The 20,392-nt window shown below is 34.6% G+C and overlaps 1 long non-coding RNA gene across 1 annotated transcript in view; it reads right to left on the bottom strand.

Annotated features, from left to right (window-relative positions):
• Positions 1 to 20,392, bottom strand: part of LOC135841658 (uncharacterized) — a 285,746-nt gene that overhangs the window by 186,196 nt on the left and 79,158 nt on the right. The gene's annotated exons all lie outside the window — the stretch shown is intronic.

Raw genomic sequence — 20,392 nt, forward strand, 5'->3', positions numbered from 1 at the left:
TCGTTTTCGACTTTCGAGGGGCAAACGTGACACGTGTAAAAATCACTTCCAGTTATTGGTAGGCCTGATTGATTATCACGGTAAACAGGTAGGTAACTAAGAAAAATAAAAATGGCAAGTTTTCAACGTTTCTTAAATAGGTACCTACCTATACACACATTTTTTATTTCGAAACAAAAGTAGATAATGAAATGCAGGATTTTGCTCAAAGAATTGTCGATCTAAACAAAATAATGAATTAACTCATCATCAAAACTCGAGACCTCAAACCACAACGAAACTTGGAATTTTAAAAATTCAAAAAATGAGGAGAAAAAACAAACAGGAAAAAAATCGAGAATAGCCAGAGTAGAGGATTTCGGCCGATTCTGAGCCACCCTCCGCAAGAGCACAGGAGCAATTGCTCCTTTTGCTCCTGCAAGAGGTAGATTTCAATGCTTTTTTCTGGCTCAGTATTTTTTTAGAAAATTTTTGCTCCTACGAGAGACTATTTTTAAAGTGGCTCAGAAATTTCCCTACATTTTTTCCTGCCAAAAACTTCGCGAAATACTTTTTTTCTGAGCCACTTAAAAATAGTCTCTGGCAGGAGCAAAATTTATAGAAGAAATACTGAGCCAGAAAAAAAAATTGAAATCCACGCCCTTGCAGGATCAAAATGAGCGATTTCTCATGTGCTCCTTCAGGGGGGGGGGGGGCTCAAAATCGGCAAAAATCACCTACTAGCCAGAGACAAGTAAGAAATAAACGCAATATCAATCATAACAAAAGCCTTCATAAAACAGTTGAAAATTAATTCAGATTAAAGATACTAAAAATACTCAAAAACAGATGAAATTTCAATAGAATTGAACTTGGACAAACGTTTGTTAAAACGATGTAAAAATAATTGAAAACGACTAAAAATTGGTAACAAATCTCAGAATTTGAACAAAATCTTGTAAAAATTGCAAAGATCACTGAACATTGATCAAATTATCATCAAAGAAAAATTATATTTGGCATAAATTACAAAAACTATCATATAAAAGCTTTTGTGAAAATGACATTAAAAATTGAAAATTTCGAGAAAAAAAAATATGAAATTTCAGTACACTCAATTGTTTGATAAAAATTGTGTAAATCATCACTTGGAGTACTACAAAATACTTCGCAATTTCAGTAAAATTTTACAAAAATCAGAAGTAATTTCATTCAATGAAGAGAACAAGAAACCAAAAAAAAAAAAAAAAAAATCGTGAACATGATACAAATAATGAGAATTTTTCGAACCAAGCTCCCCAGTTGATAGTCCGGCATAATGACAATAGGAGAAATTGCACCCCCCCTCCCCCCACCGATCATCCGGGACAACTTTTTTCTTAAAGGGGACATCGTAAGGAACATTTTAAAGTAGATAAACTTGACCAAAAAAGATTGGCCTTACTTACAAAATGGCGGCCATTTTGATTGACAGGTCAGCCGAAATCGCAGATTTTGCGTTCCAACATAAGACTTGCTCGAAATTTTTCAAACTTTACAAAGGTAGATCGAAAAATCATGCTAAAATTTATCACCTGTCAAAATTTCAAGAGCTAAAATGCGTTTTTAGATTTTTGGTGAATTTTTGAAAATTCAATTTAGGCCAAAAATGAGGGAAAAAATCAAAATTTTACCAAATTGATCAAGAAAGCTGAAATTTGGGATATATCCTATTTTCGACATGCCAAATCGATTGGAAACGGTTTCAACCCGTTTTGAGCAGTTCTGGAGCCTCCAGCAGATTTTTGAAAATTTATTCTAAAAACTAATTTCAATACGCTACGAAGTACTTACTGCAGGTGAATTTCAAGTCGTTTTGGAGCCTCCAGCGACTTTTTGAAAATTCCTGAAGCCTCCAGTAGATTTTTGAAACTTCGAATTTTTACAAAATTTCATCAAATGGAGATGGAAAGCTGAAATTTACTCTACACTACAATTTTAACACCCTCTGAAGACGACTTCAGGTGGCTTCAAGTTATTTTACATCCTCCAGCGACTTTTTTTGAAAATTACTGGAGCCTCCGGTAGATTTTTGAAACTTGAAATTTCCCCTTTCATCAAACTGAGGTGGAGAGTCGAAATGCATTCTGCAAACTAATTTCAATACTCTACGAAGTTGACTGCTGGTGAATTTCAAGTCGTTTTGGTGCCTCCAGCAACTTTTTGATAGGTTGTATGGCGTTTTTTTTGGAAAATTGAAAAGTAGCTGGAAGCTTCAAAACCATTTGAAACCACCATGTAGTCTGCGAAGTAAATTTCAGCTATGTTGCGGGAATTTCAAGTTTCAAAAATCTACTGGAGGCTCCAGTAATTTTCAAAAAAGTCGCTGGAGGCTCTAAAATGACTTGAACTCACCTGAATTCGTCTTCAGAGGGTGTTGAAATTGTGATGTAAAGCAAAGTTCAGCTTTCCATCTCCATTTTTGAAGTTTCCAAAATCTGCTGGAGACTTCAGGAATTTTCAAAAAGTCGCTGGAGGATCCAAAACGACTTGAAATTCACCTGCAGTACTTCGTAGGTATTGAAATTAGTTTTTAAAATACATTTCAGCTTTACAACTCCAATTTGATGGAATTTTGTGGGAATTTCGAGCTTCAAAAATCTGCTGGAGGCTCCAGTACTGCTCAAAACGGGTTGAAACCATTTCCAATCGATTTGGCATATCGAAAATAGGGTATATCTCAAATTTCAGCTTTCTTGGTCAATTTGGTAAAATTTTGATTTTTTCCCTCATTTTTGGTCTGATTTTCAAAAATTCACCAAAAATCGAAAAACGCACTTTAGCACTTGAAATTTTGACAGGTGATAAATTTCTGCATGATATTTCGATCTACTTTTGTAAGGTTTGAAAAATGTTGTGCAAGTCCTATGTTGAAAAAAAAATCTGAGATTTCGGCTGACCTGTCAATCAAAATGACCGCCATTTTGTAAGTAAGGCCAACTTTTTTTTGGGCAAATTTTCTTTAAAATGTTCCTTAGGATGTCCCCTTTAAGAAAAAAGTTGTCCCGGAGGACCGGCGGGGGGGGGGTGCAATTACTCCTGTTGTCATATGCCGAACTATTTGGTGGTCTGGTGATTACTGGAAAAATTCAAACCAAAAAACGTAAAAATAGACGATTTGATGAAAATGGGGGTATTTTGACCAGGAAAGCCCAAATCCAGCGTTACGTTTTCATTAAAATGAATTTTCAATGATATCGAATCACAAGGTCAATGAGTCAGGAAGGTTTAGGAGGAACTAAAATCGCAACTTTTCAACGAGAAGGGGTGACCGAGATACCTACCAAGAGTCCTGGACGTGAACACGGAGAAAATTAGGGAGCTTCGTTACAAGCACATCTAATCAGGTATCGACTACTTCATCAATAAATAATAGCGAATTTTGAAAAAAAAAAAATCATTAATTTTCTAATTAAAAACAACAATTTTCTACAGAAAAAAAAGTAGAAAAGATATAGTACTTGGTATGCAAAATTCCACGAATTTTAAAATTTTGCAAGATAATCTTTATCTAAATCACTTCATAGAATACTCGTATATACGTTCTCATGTTCTCACCTAAGTTAGCAAAAAAAAAAAGATAGAAAAGAAACACCGAGAACTCCAGACTTCAACGCGCGTTTATCAAAATACTCTCTTTTTAACCTTCTCGACGACGCAAAAAGCTCACTATTACAGCATAAGTCATTTTAAACTATATATGCAAAAAGTAAAACAAGCCAGCTCTTCCGTGTAATGATGTCATAAAGTAAGTGATTTAAAGACGACACGCTCGAGCAAGATGAATATTAAGTTTAAATTTTATTACCCGTAAAATTTAACTTATCGTGGACATAAAATTCAAAGTATATCACTCGTTGTCTGTTTTGCAGAGCGTCTTTCTAAACAAATTCACGTACATAGTATATCACATATACCCAGACCTACGAGTACTCGTACACCTGAGCGCGATAAAAGAATCACTTTAAATACCACGCTGCCTGCCTTAAGTTCTCAACATTTTTACGTAATTAACCATTTATAAGGACAAGTTTTTTAGGAAAATGTTTCAAAATTGCTTCCAAAATACTCATCTTGCGGATACACAATAAGTGTACATAATCTACATACAAATAATTAACACGTACGAACATATTATTTTTAATAAAGAAAAAAATACGAAAAAAAAGTACACAATAACTTATCAAAAAACAACCAAATTTTGTCGATAAAGGTGCACCGCGCAGCGATAAAATCCGATGGAAATGTAAGAATAAAAATAAAATTCTAGGTATTGGTTATTATTTCAATAAATCAGATCCCCGACAAATTAATCTCTGGCCGCAGAACGCGATTACATTTCATAAACTATATTATCGAGTCGTAACTACATACAAAAGGTTATTTATTAATTACATATTCGAAACATTTTTTATCTTCTCTTTTCTTTTTTACCTCATTTAATTAGATAGTTTCCGTTTTTGAGAAATCATTGAAATGAAAATACACCTCAAAACTTTTAAACTTCACAATTTTCTCGCTCTTGCGCACACTGCAGATAAGCTATGTATAACATCAAAGCTAAAAATCGCCGGTTAATTTAGATTACCTATCTACGCCAGTAAAACGTATATTTCGAGAGCAAATGAATGCGCATTTTTTTTCGCACCCAGCCCTCGTATGACGACGTTCGGCTATACTTATTTGGTAGGTACGAATAGTTGCCTATTTAACCTATATTTACATTTAAAAATTTGACAATGTAATGTGCATTGTGTATACTTGCGTGAAAAATACCAGCTATTTGTACGATTATCTGGGTTGTTCAATTAGAACTACATATAAGTGATCGTACATCATAAACACGTACGTAATTGATAAAAAGCGCCCAATACCATATCTTGACAAACACCTCATCGCCATTCGCCACTTCTATACTCCATTCGGTAAACTTGAATTAAAAAATCTTAATCGCAGAATCAATTTATTCACGTAATCTTACATGTACTTATACGTATAGTATATTTAGCACGTCTACTTAGACACTCTCGTATGTAGCACGTATACAAACACATGTATTTCAGTAACCCTGTCTGTGTATTCAATTCAATGTATACAACAAAATTAATCGATATTTTAATTGCTTTAGACGAGAATTCTTACGTTAGCAAGTAGGCGCATCAGATATAGAGCACATCGTCGTAGGTTAACCACATAAAATTGTCTCACCTATCAATATTCAATATCGGTGAATCATTATTATAGTACATTAGCATGTACCTTGATTCAAATACATACACATCCACTTATGGCTGTGAAAATTAAATTAAACAGGCCAAAATTTCCACAACCGCACCGAGGGGGGACAGGGTGAGAAGTTTCCCCTCCAGGCGTCCGAAAAATGTAAACAGTTGTAAAATTGGCGATTCTTATACTCGTCATTTGGAAAAAAGGTACTAATTGAAAAAAAGTGAAAATTTTGAAAATTTCAACTTGAATCCATCTTGAATATTTGCCAACTGAACTGGATTTTGAAATACCAACTGGAAAAATTCAATGATTTTCTACTTCTCGAAACATAAATTTTCAGAAGCTTTCAATTTCTAAAAAAAAAAAAACTTTTAAAGCCAAAAAATAAAAACTCCTCACAAAAAACATCGTTTTTATGCCTCTTGAAACACAAATTTTCAAAAGCTTTCATCCTCGTTTGGGTCAGTTCTGTTTTCTTTTTCAAAATCAACTTCCTTCAAAAAAACATAATTCAAATTCTAAAATTTTAAAAGTCAAAAAATAAACTTTTCATCCTGATAAAAAAACATCGTGTTTAACTGTTTATGCTTCTAGTCCGACATATGACAATAGAAGTAATTGCAACCCCCCCCCCCCCCGCCAATTCACCGGGACAACTTTTTTCTTAAAGGGGACATCCTAAGGAACATTTTAAAGCAAACTTGCCCAGAAAAAAAGTTGGCCTTACTAACAAAATGGCGGTCATTTTGATTGACAGGTCAGCCGAAATCGCACATTTTGTCTTTCAACATAGGACTTACACGAAATTTTTCAAACTTTACAAAAGGTAGATCGAAAGATCATGCGAAAATTTATCACCTGTCAAAATTTCAAATGCTGAAGTGCGTTTTTCGATTTTTGGTGAATTTTTGAAAATCCAATTTAGGCCAAAAATGAGGGAAAAAATCAAAATTTTACCAAATTGACCAAGAAAGCAGAAATTTGGGATATACCCTATTTTCGACATGCCAAATCGATTGGAAACGGTTTCAACCCGTTTTGAGCAGTTCTGGAGCCTCCAGCAGATTTTTGAAACTCGAAATTCCCACAAAATTCCATCAAATTGGAGTTGTAGAGCTGAAATTTATTTTAAAAACTAAATTCAATACGCTACGAAGTACTGCAGGTGAATTTCAAGTCGTTTTGGAGCCTCCAGCGACTTTTTGAAAATTCCTAAAGCCTCCAGCAGATTTTTGAAACTTTAAAATCACAAAATTTCATCAAATGGAGATGGAAAGCTGAAATTTACTCTACACTCCAATTTTAACACCCTCTGAAGACGACTTCAGGTGGGTTCAAGTCATTTTAGAGCCTCCAGCGACTTTTTTGAAAATTACTGGAGCCTCCAGTAGATTTTTGAAAGTTGAAGTTTCCCCAAAATTTTATCAAACTGAGATGGAGAGTCGAATAATTTCAATACGCTACGAAGTTGACTGCTGGTGGATTTCAAGTCGTTTTGGAGCCTCCAGCGACTTTTTGAAAGGTTATATGGTAAAATTTTGATTTTTCCCTCATTTTTGACCTAAATTGGATTTTCAAAAATTCACCAAAAATCGAAAAACGCACCTTAGCACTTGAAATTTTGACAGGTGATAAATTTTTGCATGATCTTTCGATCCACCTTTGTAAGGTTAGAAAAATTTCGTGCAAGTCCTATGTTCAAAAGCAAAATCTGCGATTTCGGCTGACCTGTCAATCAAAATGTCCGCCATTTTGTAAGTAAGGCCAACTTTTTTTTGGGCAAGTTTGCTTTAAAATGTTCCTTAGGATGTCCCCTTTAAGAAAAAAGTTGTTCCGGAGGATCGGCGGGGGGGGGGGGTGCAATTACTCCTATTGTTATATGCCCGACTATTCTTGGAATACAAATTTTCAGCAACTTTCGTCCTTACTTCGCTCGGGTCATCTGTTTATCGTTTTGAAATAAACGAATTTCACATTTGAGTACTCCAAAAATCCAAAAATGAAAATAAAAATTTTCATAAGTCATATGAATATTAACATACCAACTGGAAAATTGATATTTTTTTACCACATCAATCGACAAATTTTCAGTCAACACCAACAACCTTATCTCAAAAACCTGAAAATACTCGTAGCTTCTGCTTTGGAAATGGGGCCCAACGTGATATTGAAAATAAAAAAATCACTACTTTTCACTAGGTAGGTAGGTACATAAATACTTTTTTCACTAAATTTTTTCAACCAAATTTTCATAAAGCTCTCCACTCGACCCCCCCCCCTTCACACACACACACATCCCAAAAAAGTAACAAAGTCGAATTTTTCACATTTTAAAATTTTCAAAAAAATTGAAATTGGGAGAAAACTTGCATACAATTCCAACACTGTTGCCAATTTTATCAAAAATAATTTTTTTTCTTTGATGTGAAGGTTTTTGTTGCTAATTTGAATTTTTTCATTAGGTAAGTATATCACTTTTGACTTTTTTCACTACTTTTACTACCTGTTAAATACCCTAGCTTTAAACTTTTTCTTGCTATTTTTTGTCATTTTTATATTCGGAATTTTTTTACACCCAAAAACAACCCCCCCTCCCCTTCAGAAAAGTTGGATTCCGACGTCATTGATTGTCGTGGATTCTAAATCTGTCAAAATCCAGATAATCGAAAATCTGCCAAGATCCGTGTAAAAAAACACATTTAATCGTTGTTTGAATAAAAATAGTTTCGTTTGCCAGTATGTTTCATTCTTCAAAAACTTTGAGTTTGAAAAGGCTTTTCTTCAGGTTAAGAAAATGTAATTGACACTTTCTCAAATTTTGACGAAACTCATTCAAAATGTTGGTGTTGATGTAAAACCATCCCAAACAAATTTTGAGTCGACCCCCCCCCCACCTCAGCCCGAGAAATGTGACCATACGTGTTTAAAATTCAAAATTGCCGATCCCCGGAGTGGATGGTCCAAAAAATATTGAAACTTTCGTAGAAAATAGTCACTAGGTAGGTAGGTGCGAATGAGGAATTTTTGTCACCCACGTTGGAGGCTCAAAAATGAAAAATTGTCATTTTTGTGTTTTTCACACGTAGGTAGGTATGTACTTCGCCTGAAATTTCATTTTTACCAAAATTTTGACCTTGAAAGTCCGAACACATCAAAAAAATGACGAAAACGCACGTTTTTTTAAATAAGATTTTGATTTTTTGAGCATGGCACCGATTTTTGAGCTCCACAAAAAATATGCAATATGTTATAGGTACCTACCTTACGGTGTAACTGGATTTCTGAAAAAATTTCGTAGTGTGCCCTCTCTTCGTTTTTTTTTCTACAAACTTTTGAAATTTACAGCTCCCCAAAAAACCCTCAAATATGAGATTTTTTTTTTGAAAAAAATTCCACATACCTACGCACTTACCTAGTGACTATATTCTATTGAAGTTTCAAAATTTTTGGACCATCCCTTCCGGAGAACGATAATCTTGAATTTTGAACACGTATGGGCACATTTCGCGGGTTGTGGGAGGGGGTGGGGGTCGACTCAAAAAAAATTTGGCGTGGTTTTACATCAACACTAACATTCTGGGTGAGTTTCGTCAAAATTGGAGAAAAGTGCCGATTTCACTATCTTATTCTGAAAAGCTCTTTCAAAGCGAAAAAAAGTCACGAAATGACACTTTTATGTTTCCTCTCCACCCCCTCCTCTCCTCTCCTCTCCTCTCCTCTCCTCTCCTCTCCTCTCCTCTCCTCTCCCAAAAAAACGACTTCTGTACGGATCTGAAAATTGCCATCACAAAATAAGCACCTATCAGCTTAATTCATTATCCCAAACTCGCATTTATAACCAAATTATTCGAATAAGCAATTTAAATGTACCAGATGTATAGTACCTACTACCTACCTACGAGGCAATTGGAAAAAATGAATGGAAACGAACCCCCGTGACACCAGACGATTACAAATGTCACTGACAAGTATAACTTAGTTATTAATTTTGGTAAATAAGTATATTTAAATTCGATTATTACTTTTTTTTCTCACTTTTATATGTGTACTTCCACATCAAAAGGGCCCGTTCGGTCGGTGCCGAGAAGGGTATAGATTTTATTTTTCAAAAATCAAAATAAGCTTCCAATGTTCTCCGGTGGATTCCAACAGTGTTTGAGTGTGAAGCTGTCCATGAAAGCTTCACGTTCGCGCGCCATTTAAATCAATTGGAGAACTTTGGAAGATTGTACCGATTTTTGAAAAATAAAATCTACACCCTTCTAGGCACCGACCAAATGGGCCCTTTTGACGTAGAAGTACACATATGATAATTTTCAAAAGTGTCGAGTTGAAAAATCAGACAGCGTTATTAAGCGGCCTCAAAACAACTCATCATGAATATAGATATTGGCTCGTGTAGTCGTACAAAAGTACCTATACTATAAGACAGCGATGATAATAACAATATCATAATGAAGTCTACTTAATAGTTTTAAACGAGTTTCTCTCATTCTCAGTCTTTTAATATTTTTGTACACAAACGAAAATATTAGGTATTTGTAATTCGACGTCAAGTTTTCATAAACTGGCTTTTCCCTTCTTCCGCGTTCGATGTTTTCAACTTCAAATGTCACCGCATGTATTGTTAAAAGTTGAATTCTTTACAATACCTACACGAGACGGGTTTGTATACGAATGCACAAGTCGAGTGGTACCTCTATCTGTACACAACACACTTATGCATGCCACGTGTGTGGAACCGAGTTCATTTATTGGCTGGATCAATTTTACCACATTTGTAAGAATTTCCAACGTATCGACTAATCAAAATCACGCTCGAAACTGGTGAAATTAATTGGTTTCCGTAGGATTCCCATATAAGGAATCTGTGATGAGGTGTGGAAAGCTACTCGTATACGATAATATTGTCTAATGTTATAGGTAATTTATGCTGAAACGTAGGGTTTTCTCATGTTAAGCGGAAGTTTTTATAGAAATCAGATTCAGGATCGCAAAATTATCTATCATCAAAAAATTACGAAAATTCACAGGTCAAAATTTTTCCTATTTTCAACAAAAGTCATAAAACACGAAACAATCTAAAATTTCGAATAGAAAAGGAAGGTTCCTATTGGTGGAGGAAAGTGGTCGAAATTTTTATATTCCTGAAAAAAAATTAGGGAAAATGGCAAAAAGCAAGTATATGGGAAATTTTGAAAGGTGATTGATTGAAAATATGCAAAAAAACAAGACTTCCATGTTCTTGCAATTTTGGCAAAAATCAGAACTCACAAAAAAATTTTAATAGGTACATAAATGAGCAGAGGGGTGAGGTTCGGTCAAAATGTTTGTTTTCAACGCCCCCCTCCCAAAAACATGGTTAAAAAATAAATCGAAAATGAAGAAAACTCAAAGTTTTTGAAATAGGTAGAAAATTATGAAGTGTAATTAAGGAAAAAAGCAAAACAAGAAAGTTGGAAAAAAAATGCAGAATTTTCATGCAATTTTTCCAAAAATTAAAATTTTAACTCAGAATTTATGCATTAATGTTAAAGGGGGGGGGGGATTAGTTTAAACAAATGAGTGGAAAAGTTTGAAGTGAGGATTTTCTTGAAAATTGGGCAAAAAATTGGATCTTCTATAGTAATTTTGGCAAAAATTAGAACCGATGTAAAAACATACAATAAAAGTTGACAAAAAGTATGTAGTTCGTAAAAAGGTATAAACGCACTAAAAATTATTGGAAGATAATGAAACTTTAGTAAAATTTTACGAAAATTCAGAAAAAAGTGATGAATACGCGTTAAATTGACACAAAAACACTCAAAAAAACGTCAAGATCAGTGAAAATCACCAATAAAAAATGAAGATTTCAATAAAAAGCTAACATTGCATGAAAAAAACAGTGAAAACGTGTTAGAATGATTGTATAAACACCCAAAATAGCATAAAATTCACCGAAAATTACCAATAGTGATGAAATCCTGGCAAAATTTGCCAATAACGCACAAAAAAAATTTTCCAACGCGTTAACATGATTTAAAAACATCCAAAGAATCATTAAAAATCACTTAAAATTACAAAAAACCATGAAATCTTTAAAAAATTTGCCAAAAATGTGTGAAAAAAGTGTACAATGTTCCAAATGTTGTAAAAATGTTCAAAAAGTTATATAAAAAAAAATAAAAAATAAAGTTTCAGTGAAATTTTTAAAAATTTAGTCCAAATCAGATTTCAATAAAATGTACATATTAAAAATGCACGAAAAAGTGTCTGAAACTTCTTAAAATGATGCAAAATTTACTGAAAAAAATATTAAAATCAAAGAAATTGCAAAAACAAGATGAAATTGTAGCAAAATTTGACTAAAATTGAATGAAAAAGTGGTAAAATGTGTTGAAATGATTTAAAAAACACATTCGAAAAAGCAGTATGTAAATTAAATTTTTACAAAAATTCATGAAAAATTGTTGCAAACGAGTTTGAAGGATGCAAAAACACTCAAAAAAGCATTAAAATAAGTGAAAATTACCCAAAAACGATAATTTCAAAAAAAAAAAAAATAGAAAAAAGAACGATTTAATGGAAAATACCTTAATAACCTGCGATTCAAAAAATGGGAAAACTGCATACAACCTCTTTTGAATGTTGGCCCAAAAAATACGTTTTCACAATAGAATTAGAATTTTCTTGACCTTGACAATATTGGCAAAACAGCAGGTCAATTTTTTGCAATTTTGGCAAAAATCAGAATCTTTTTTTGTGTTTCAAAAGTTAAATATGAGCCTGAGTGAAAATTCATTCTCGTTAAAATTTTTACATTTATTTCCAAACGAAAACGAAAAAAAAAATAGAAAAAAATTCTGAAAGAAGTGTTTGATTGAAAAAAAAAATGGTATAAAAGCAGAGATTCTATCAAGTTTGGCAAAAAATCAGGAAATTAATGCCAGTTTGGCTGAAAATCGGGACTTTTTTCAGGTTGGGTAAAAAAGCAAAATTTTCTGGCAATGAATTTCCAGACTTTCTTTCAATCTTTTCCTTTCAAATTTTCAGGATCACAACCCAACTTTTCTCCTCACCTCTGAAAAAATTACTCACATATTTTTTTTTAATTTTTGAGAAATTTTCAATTTTAATATCAAGACAAGCGAGAATAGAGTACAGTTTTATTACTTCGTATTCAGAACTCCTCGATTTTATAAAGGAAAATCGCAAATATCGGTTCAAAATTTGAAAACTCGTGAAATTCGCGCCATTTTAATTTTCTCGATGTACATATAAAATCTCTTAAAAACACGAGAGCGACGATGAAAACAAGCTTGGTGCCATACGCAACGGTTTTCCCGGAACATGAACAGTTAAATATTAATAAAAGAAAACAAACCGAAAAAAAATAATTATAATGAGTTGTAAATAATTAATAATGAAAATGGAAAAAAATCATAAGCACAGAAAAAGACAGAGACAGAAAAAGAGAAAGACAGAAAGAGAGTGAAAGAAAGAAAAAAAAAGAAAAACTCGTTTAACAATATATAGTGTACGAGAATATGACATATTGCGGACACATAAATTTCTATTTATTTGACAAGCAAATAACTCGCAGAACGCTTCGAACCAAAGACAAAATGAAATATTATTAAATTAAATTGACATGTGTATGCGAGTCTTATTATTATTTCTACCTCAGTATAAAGGTGACATTGTCGGCGGAAAAGAATTTCCAGTATACCCCCAAGTAAGCAAGTACCTACATGCACCGTATCTGCCAGAATATTTGTACACAATCGTAAGTACCTATTCTAATCCAAAAGAAATCAAAACAAAAAATTAAATAAAATTTCAAAAAAAAACGTGACCGAGCAGCGATGTTATAAAAAAAAAAAGAATTACGTATATAGCTGGATACAAATATTAAAAAACATTGCAGCCTGATAACACTTGGTTAATTATTTAAAGCTAGTTGGAAATTCATATTCGGAAGGCGGTATACAGTTTCTGCCCTTTCACCCCTGGTACTGGTGAAAGAAAATTAAAACAAGTAATTAAAATTTCCAGCTTATCTCTTTTGAAATAATTTCAACACCGCCGAGAGTAGGTACATCTATACGATGTGTATACGTAAACGTATGCCCAGCTATACTAGTAGATCTACACAGCTCTACAGCCAACACTCACTGACTCTGAGATAACCATACTCGACCAAGAACGTGTGAACATAACGGAAAAATTATTAAATTAACGCCGAAGGAATAATCGAGATTTTCAATCGAGAGCTTCTCTTCCTGGTCACCGCGCGTCTTTTGCCATGCAATTTTACCAACACGAAAAAAATTCTGCACAAATTAAAAATTTATACCAAAATGTCGTAATATCACACAAAAAAAAAGTAAACACACGAACCAGAACTAAAAAAAAAAAAAATTACTCGTACAAAATGCACTACTACCAGATTCGGCTGCTTATACATTCCATAACTCGTTTGATGTTACCATAAGTAATATTAACTGAGTTTTGATTTATGGTGATTCTTAGTCACGAAGTGAACGCCCCTTCACACAATAACCAGACTTTCTAACTAACACTTCTACTCTGTGTTCCTTTCATTTAAAATATTTCAACCAGCCCCCGATAATACCATTTATAATTATTGACAGTGTATAACCTCTAACACCTCTTATTCTCTATCACCTGGCTAATGGTTCTTAAACCCAACAATCGCCGTTCAATTACCTAAATTTTCAAAAGTAATAGACGTCGTTTCGCGCCACTTTATACGCTTAATTACTCTTTACCAAACCATACTCAGTCGTACGTAGACGTATGTACGCATACGCCATCTCGGCCATAGTAAAATAAAATGTTGAAAATCCAACGCCATTTAATTAATTATTTCAAACCGCTTGTCGGGTTGTCAAAGTAAATAGTCGCAGATTGATCGACGCTAATTTAAAAAAAAGAAAAAAAACTACTTCGCTTCATCATAAATCACCCTCTCGATCGAAAACTTTGCAAAATCTATCTCACATTATATTTTTTCTTCGCAACTCTCTAGAAGCACCTTCTATGTATCTTCCTTTGCTCTGTGCTCGTGTTTTGTTTTCCAATTTGAACGTACTAAACACAGGCCATTAATTACAGATACACCTCGTCGCTATACATAATAATCAATTACCTCTCTACCACACAATACTCCTTTTGGCTCCCATCACGGATCGAGAAAATATACCTCAAATAGATTTATAATAAGCGCGACCTAATGATATTAATTTTTTTTATAAAAAATAACCCCAACTCGGCCTAAGGGCACGCATCTCGGAATAATAATTGAGTTGTTATACTTCATTATTCCGACATTCTAAACGTAATGCGATTATAATACACTTACACACACACAGGTGGATAATAACCCGACTAAAAATCATTTCGGGTCGATTCAAAATACCCTATAGGATGGTGCGATGCATCGCGGCGCCTCGTGCGCTCAACCATATTCTCTTCGGGCGATTGTTGTAGCTGGATATTCAATTTACCCAATGGTATATTTTTTTTCTCGAAAATAAAAAAAATACTCTGAAAACCAAAGATCACATACCAACTGTGAAGAAAAAAATCTCAATTCTACAATATATGAAAGGATATGCTGTGGCACGAAGAATTTCAAATAAAATACCCGAGAGTAGAATAAGTACGAGCCATACGAGCTACCGTAGATCCAGGCAACTATCATCAGACAGGTAGATGAGGTAGAAGATATGTTTTGTGGTGTTCTAAACGCCAACAAACTGTTTTATAACATCTATATAATTTTCTAACAAGATATATAGCGCGTTTTTCTTGACGTTTGATCAAGCAGATGCGAATTAAACGAGAAATCTCCCAAACTAAACCTATGATTTTTCTTTCTCCCTGATGTCTTTATTATTTCACGAGACGAGGCGTAAGTAAGTAAAATTTTTCAACTATGAAATCTTCATCGTGCATACGTTGAAAATAAAAAAATGGAATAAACGTAAATAGTTGACGATGTGTGAGCGAGTACCTTTAGCGATCAAGAGCTCGAAATTCAATTTGAAAAAGGATGCTGACCATAAACTGACAAGGGAACCTCTTGAGGTGACCGCCTCCGATTTGAACGGGACCGCGATTTTTGGAAAGAGCATGTTCTAAAACACCCAAATCCAAATTTTCAGCTGCCCAAGTTCATTTTTCGATTTTTGGCGAATTTTTGAAAATCCAAAATTGACTATTTTGGTGATTTATGCTTTTTTTTAAAAAAAAGTACGTACTTGATCAGTAAAAAAGTTCAAAATAAGTCCTAAAACTAATATTAACCCCCCCCCCAAATCCTAATTTCGCCATTTCCAGCCATTCTGGAGCCTCCAGCGCGATTTTTCAATTTCTCCAGAATTTTCAATTTGCTCCAGAAGGCGTGAATATGAAGTTGGGCAGCTAAAAATCGAGTTGTACAACCTGTTTAACGAATTTATCCACATTTGAGCCGATTCTGGAGCGGACACCTCAAGAGTGGTTTTTTGACCAGTACAGCTTTTTTCAAAATAAAAATATTCAAAAATCAAAAATTTCCCGTTTGCAAGAAACTTTTTGAAATTTGCGCGAATTGCAGTATTTCGTCATGAACAAACCCACAGAGGCCGAATTTTGCCATTTCCAGCCATTCTGGAGCCTCCAGCGCGACTTTTCAATTTCTCCAGAATCTTCAATTTGTTCCAGAAGGCGTGAATATGAAGTTGGGCAGCTAAAAATCGAGTTGTATGTTATACTCGACCTGTTTAACGAATTTATCCACATTTGAGCCGATTCTGGAGCGGACACCTCAAGAGTGGTTTTTTGACCAGCTTTTTTCAAAATAAAAATATTCAAAAATCAAAAATTTCCCGTTTGCGAAAAATTTTTCAAAATTTGCGCGAATCGCTGTATTTTGAACACAACAAACCCCCAGAGGCCGAGTTCCGCCATTTCCGGCCATTCTGGAGCCTCCAGCGCTATTTTTCAATTTCTCCAGAATTTTGAATTTGCTCCAGAAGGCGTGAATATGAAGTTGGACAGCTAAAAATCGAGTTGTGTGATATACTCGACCTATTTAACGAATTTATCCACATTTGAGCCGATTCTGGAGCGGACACCTCAAGAGTGGTTGTTTGACCAGCTTTTTTTCAAAATAAAAACATTCAAAAACCAAAAATTCCTCGTTTGTGAAACATTTTTTGAAAGTTGCTCGAATCGCAGTATTTTGTCATTAATTAACCACACGAGAGCGGATTTCGCCATTTCCAGTCTTTCTTGGGCCTCCTTTAATTTTTGGATATTTTTATTATGAAACAAGGTGGTCAAAAACCCACTCTTGAGGTGTATGTCCCTTCCAAAATCGACTCAAATGTGGATAAACTCGTTAAACAGATCGAGTACTATAACACACAACTCGATTTTTAGTTGCCCAACTTCATATTCACGCCTTCTGGAGCAAATTCAAAATTCTGGAGAAATTGAAAAATAGCGCTGGAGGCTCCAGCATGGCTGGAAATGGCGACATTTGGATTTGGGGGGTTAATAATCGGTTTTAGGACGTGTTTTAAACATTTTTACTGATCAAGTAAGTACTTTCTAAAAAAAAGCATAAATCACCAAAATAGTCAATTTTGGATTTTCAAAAATTCGCCAAAAATCGAAAAATGAACTTGGGCAGCTGAAAATTTGGATTTGGGTGTTTTAGAACATGCTCTTTCCAAAAATCGCGGTCCCGTTCAAATCGGAGGCGAACACCTCAAGAAGTTCCCTTGTTAGGCTCATTATCGACCGATTTGAACAGTTTATATCTACATTTGAGCCGATTTTGAGAGAGCTGGAAACAGTCGATCGTTGAAATATGAATTGCACGTAGCCTTCAATTTTAGAGATAGGCTATTTTGTGATAGAATCTTTCTGGTTTGTCTTGAAAAATTGTACCAGAAACCACGGTTAAAAATGGGGGCATCTAAAATTCGCATATCGTTGCTCCTTCAATTTCTAAACTAGGCTTATGTCAGAACAACTAAATACGGCGCGAATGTTACACCTTTAGGACCTAAATATAGGCAACCGCTCGAACAGATTGGCGAACAACAGTATGGGGTACTTTCCTAAGACCAACCCCCTCCCCACCCCATACCCTTCACGAATCCAAATTTCGCCTCCAGCATGATGCAAGATTTCTTCAGAAAGCATAGAAATCAATTCGAGTAGTTATAGCTAAAAAAAAGACTGGCAGCTTCAAGGTATTTGGCAGAGAGCCGATTTCTATTTATAGGTGCATGAACACTTCGATTCCATAGACAGGTATTCGTGTCGAGAAAAAATTTAGAAAATCAAAAATTTGAAATTTGTACAAATGGTTGTGCTTTGTTGAGAACCACCTCCTCTACAGCAGGAGTGCTGCGATCTTCTTAAGCACTGGATGAATTCTCCTTATTTTCAGTGACCCCCCCCCCCTCCAATAATCTGGCATATGACGATAGGAATATACGAGTAATTACAACCTCCACGGGCCCTCTGGGACAACTTTTTTCTTAAATATGGGACATCCTAAGGAACATTTTAAAGCAAACTTGCCGAAAAAAAGTTGACCATACTAACAAAATGGCGGTCATTTTGATTGACAGAACAGTCAACGTTGCAAATTTTGCTTTCCAACATAGTACTCGCGCGAAATTTTTCGGATTGGACAAAGCTAGATCGAGAGAGCATGCAAAAATTTATCACCAGCCTAAATTTCAAGTCTTAAAGTGTATTTTTCGATTTTTGGCGAATTTTTGAAAATCAAAACGTGAAAAAATATGAGAAAAAAAATCAAAATTTTACCAAATTGACCTAGAAAGCAGAAATTTGGGGTATACCCTATTTTTCAACCTGCCAAATCGATTGGAAACAGTTTCAAACCGTTTTGAGCAGTTCTACAGTCTCAAGCAGATTTTGGAGCCTTCAGTAGATTTTTGATTCGACAGCATGGACTTGGACACGAGCAAAGCCAGAGAAAAAATGTTTCAAATTGTTAGGCTTAATTAGATACCAAATTATTTCATTGTAAATTTTATATTTTTTCTCAATGAGGGGGGGGGGGGAAGAGGGTAAGATTAATTTCGGGGGAAGTGAAAAAATGAAAAAAAAATTCACCCCCCCCCCCCCCCAATAAAAAACCCGTTGATGTATTATCAAGAAAATTTATCACAGCACCCCTGCTTTTACAATATAAACAATTTTCGAGTCTTCAGCTCGATTCTCGATTTCTCCAGAAGGTGTAGAAATAAATTTGGACAACTAAAAATCGAGTTGAGGGCTACTGTCGACCTGCTTAATACGCCTCCGGATTTTTCCCAGTTCATTTGCACCCCCTGCCCTGAACATCATCAAAGTGATAGTGTTGCAGGCTGCTGCACTGCACAGTTCAAATGAAAAATACTTCCAAAGTGTACTTTTTCAACTGAGATGAGTCGAAGGATCAGGGCAGATTGCAGAGTCAACTTCTTTAAGAAGCTCAACGTAACTGGAGTTTCCTGCCCACTCCCTATCGAGTATCAACAAAATTATAATCCTATTAAAAACTAACTTCCAAGTACTTACTTTTATTTCTTATTCACGAGAGTGCTTTCTACGAAAATTACAGCAAGAAAAATTCCTAGGTACTCACCTGAAACACAAAAAAAATACAATCGGTATTATAGTTTATTTCAATAATTCGTCTCAAATTTTAGAACGTTGGATTCTTTGTCTTTTATTTTACAGCATTTAAATAACATTTCAAAATTATTATATGATATGGGCGAGACCCTTTTCACTTCCCTCCCCTCCACTCCCCCAAGACCCATACTTCAAAAAATTGTCAACTCTTCCAAGTCTTTGTGAATGTATAATGCAACAAAAGTTGAAGAATTTCGAATAATGACAACTTTATACCAATCTATCGACTATCGTATGATTAGTAGTTTTAGCTTCTCCTGCAGCAAAGTTTTAAATACTAAATGAGTTCAAGTGATAAAAATACTTTTTCAAGGATTATGTGAAATGCCATAAGCAGATCGTGAATGTATGTATAGTTATAAGACTGTATCAAATTAGAGCAAAAACTGCAATACATTGATGCCCAGCAAGATAGTGAAGTGAAAAGAACAAAAAATAGATCGATTTCAATTCCAAAGAATAACTCAACATGACGATTTTCTACAAATACTGAACCAATAAGGACATTAACATTAAAATTGAAAAAACAATATTTCGAGAAAAATGTTTTAAAAATTTTGCCTTCATAGGCCATTTTTCACCATAGGGACGTTTCATTGATTAGTCAATAGTCATATTGAGTTTTGTGTCTTCAAACGTTCGCACACACCTAGGCCTATGCCTAATTGCCTACGCACACTTACGGAGAAATAAAAGTACAGAAATAAAGACTTAAGCACACGTATGTACGATGCTTCGCATTCTCCTGCATCCGTCTGTATCCGAGAGTCTCTCGCATCTCGCCTATATCACTCTATTGTTTATCGCTATCATTAATAAAATACACGGGTATTATTTTTCCAAATACACCGCGATATGTAGCGCGAGTATACTCGTAGGTAAGTTTTTAATTGAGAGTATTCATTCGACGAAGCTGTTTACCCTTACGAATTTATTCAACCTTCTGTCAAGTCATCACCTTGCTTTACTTCCTGCCACGATCGTAAGCATTTTATCATTATTATCAATCAATTCCATACCGATCACTGTCATGCTCGCAGCAGTCATCTATAAGAAATCAATCTGACTGATTCGTTTTGTGCAGCGCATTCTGAAAAGAGTAAGAGAATCGTCGTCGTCCGCGTTTCAGAGATATTAATCTTCTCATCAAGAGGTTTTTTTTTTCTTCGTTCTTTTTGTCTACTACTATCGTAAAATTAATAGAGATGGGTGTTTTGTAATGGCTCTTTATTACCTTTGCGATTTAACTAATGTTTAATTGTGTAAACGTAATAATTTCCATGAAGGTTGATCGTCTCTCTAAATGTTTCAATTTGTTATTTACGACTGGTAATTGGTGGGCATGCGTTCGAGCCTCGGCGTATTGTCTACCATTTGATGTTATTATTAAGTAAGAAACCTACTACAACGTAGCGTTAAGCCGTTAAGTCGT

This window comes from Planococcus citri, chromosome 3 (genome assembly GCF_950023065.1).
Source record: "Planococcus citri chromosome 3, ihPlaCitr1.1, whole genome shotgun sequence".
NCBI lineage: Eukaryota > Metazoa > Arthropoda > Insecta > Hemiptera > Pseudococcidae > Planococcus > Planococcus citri.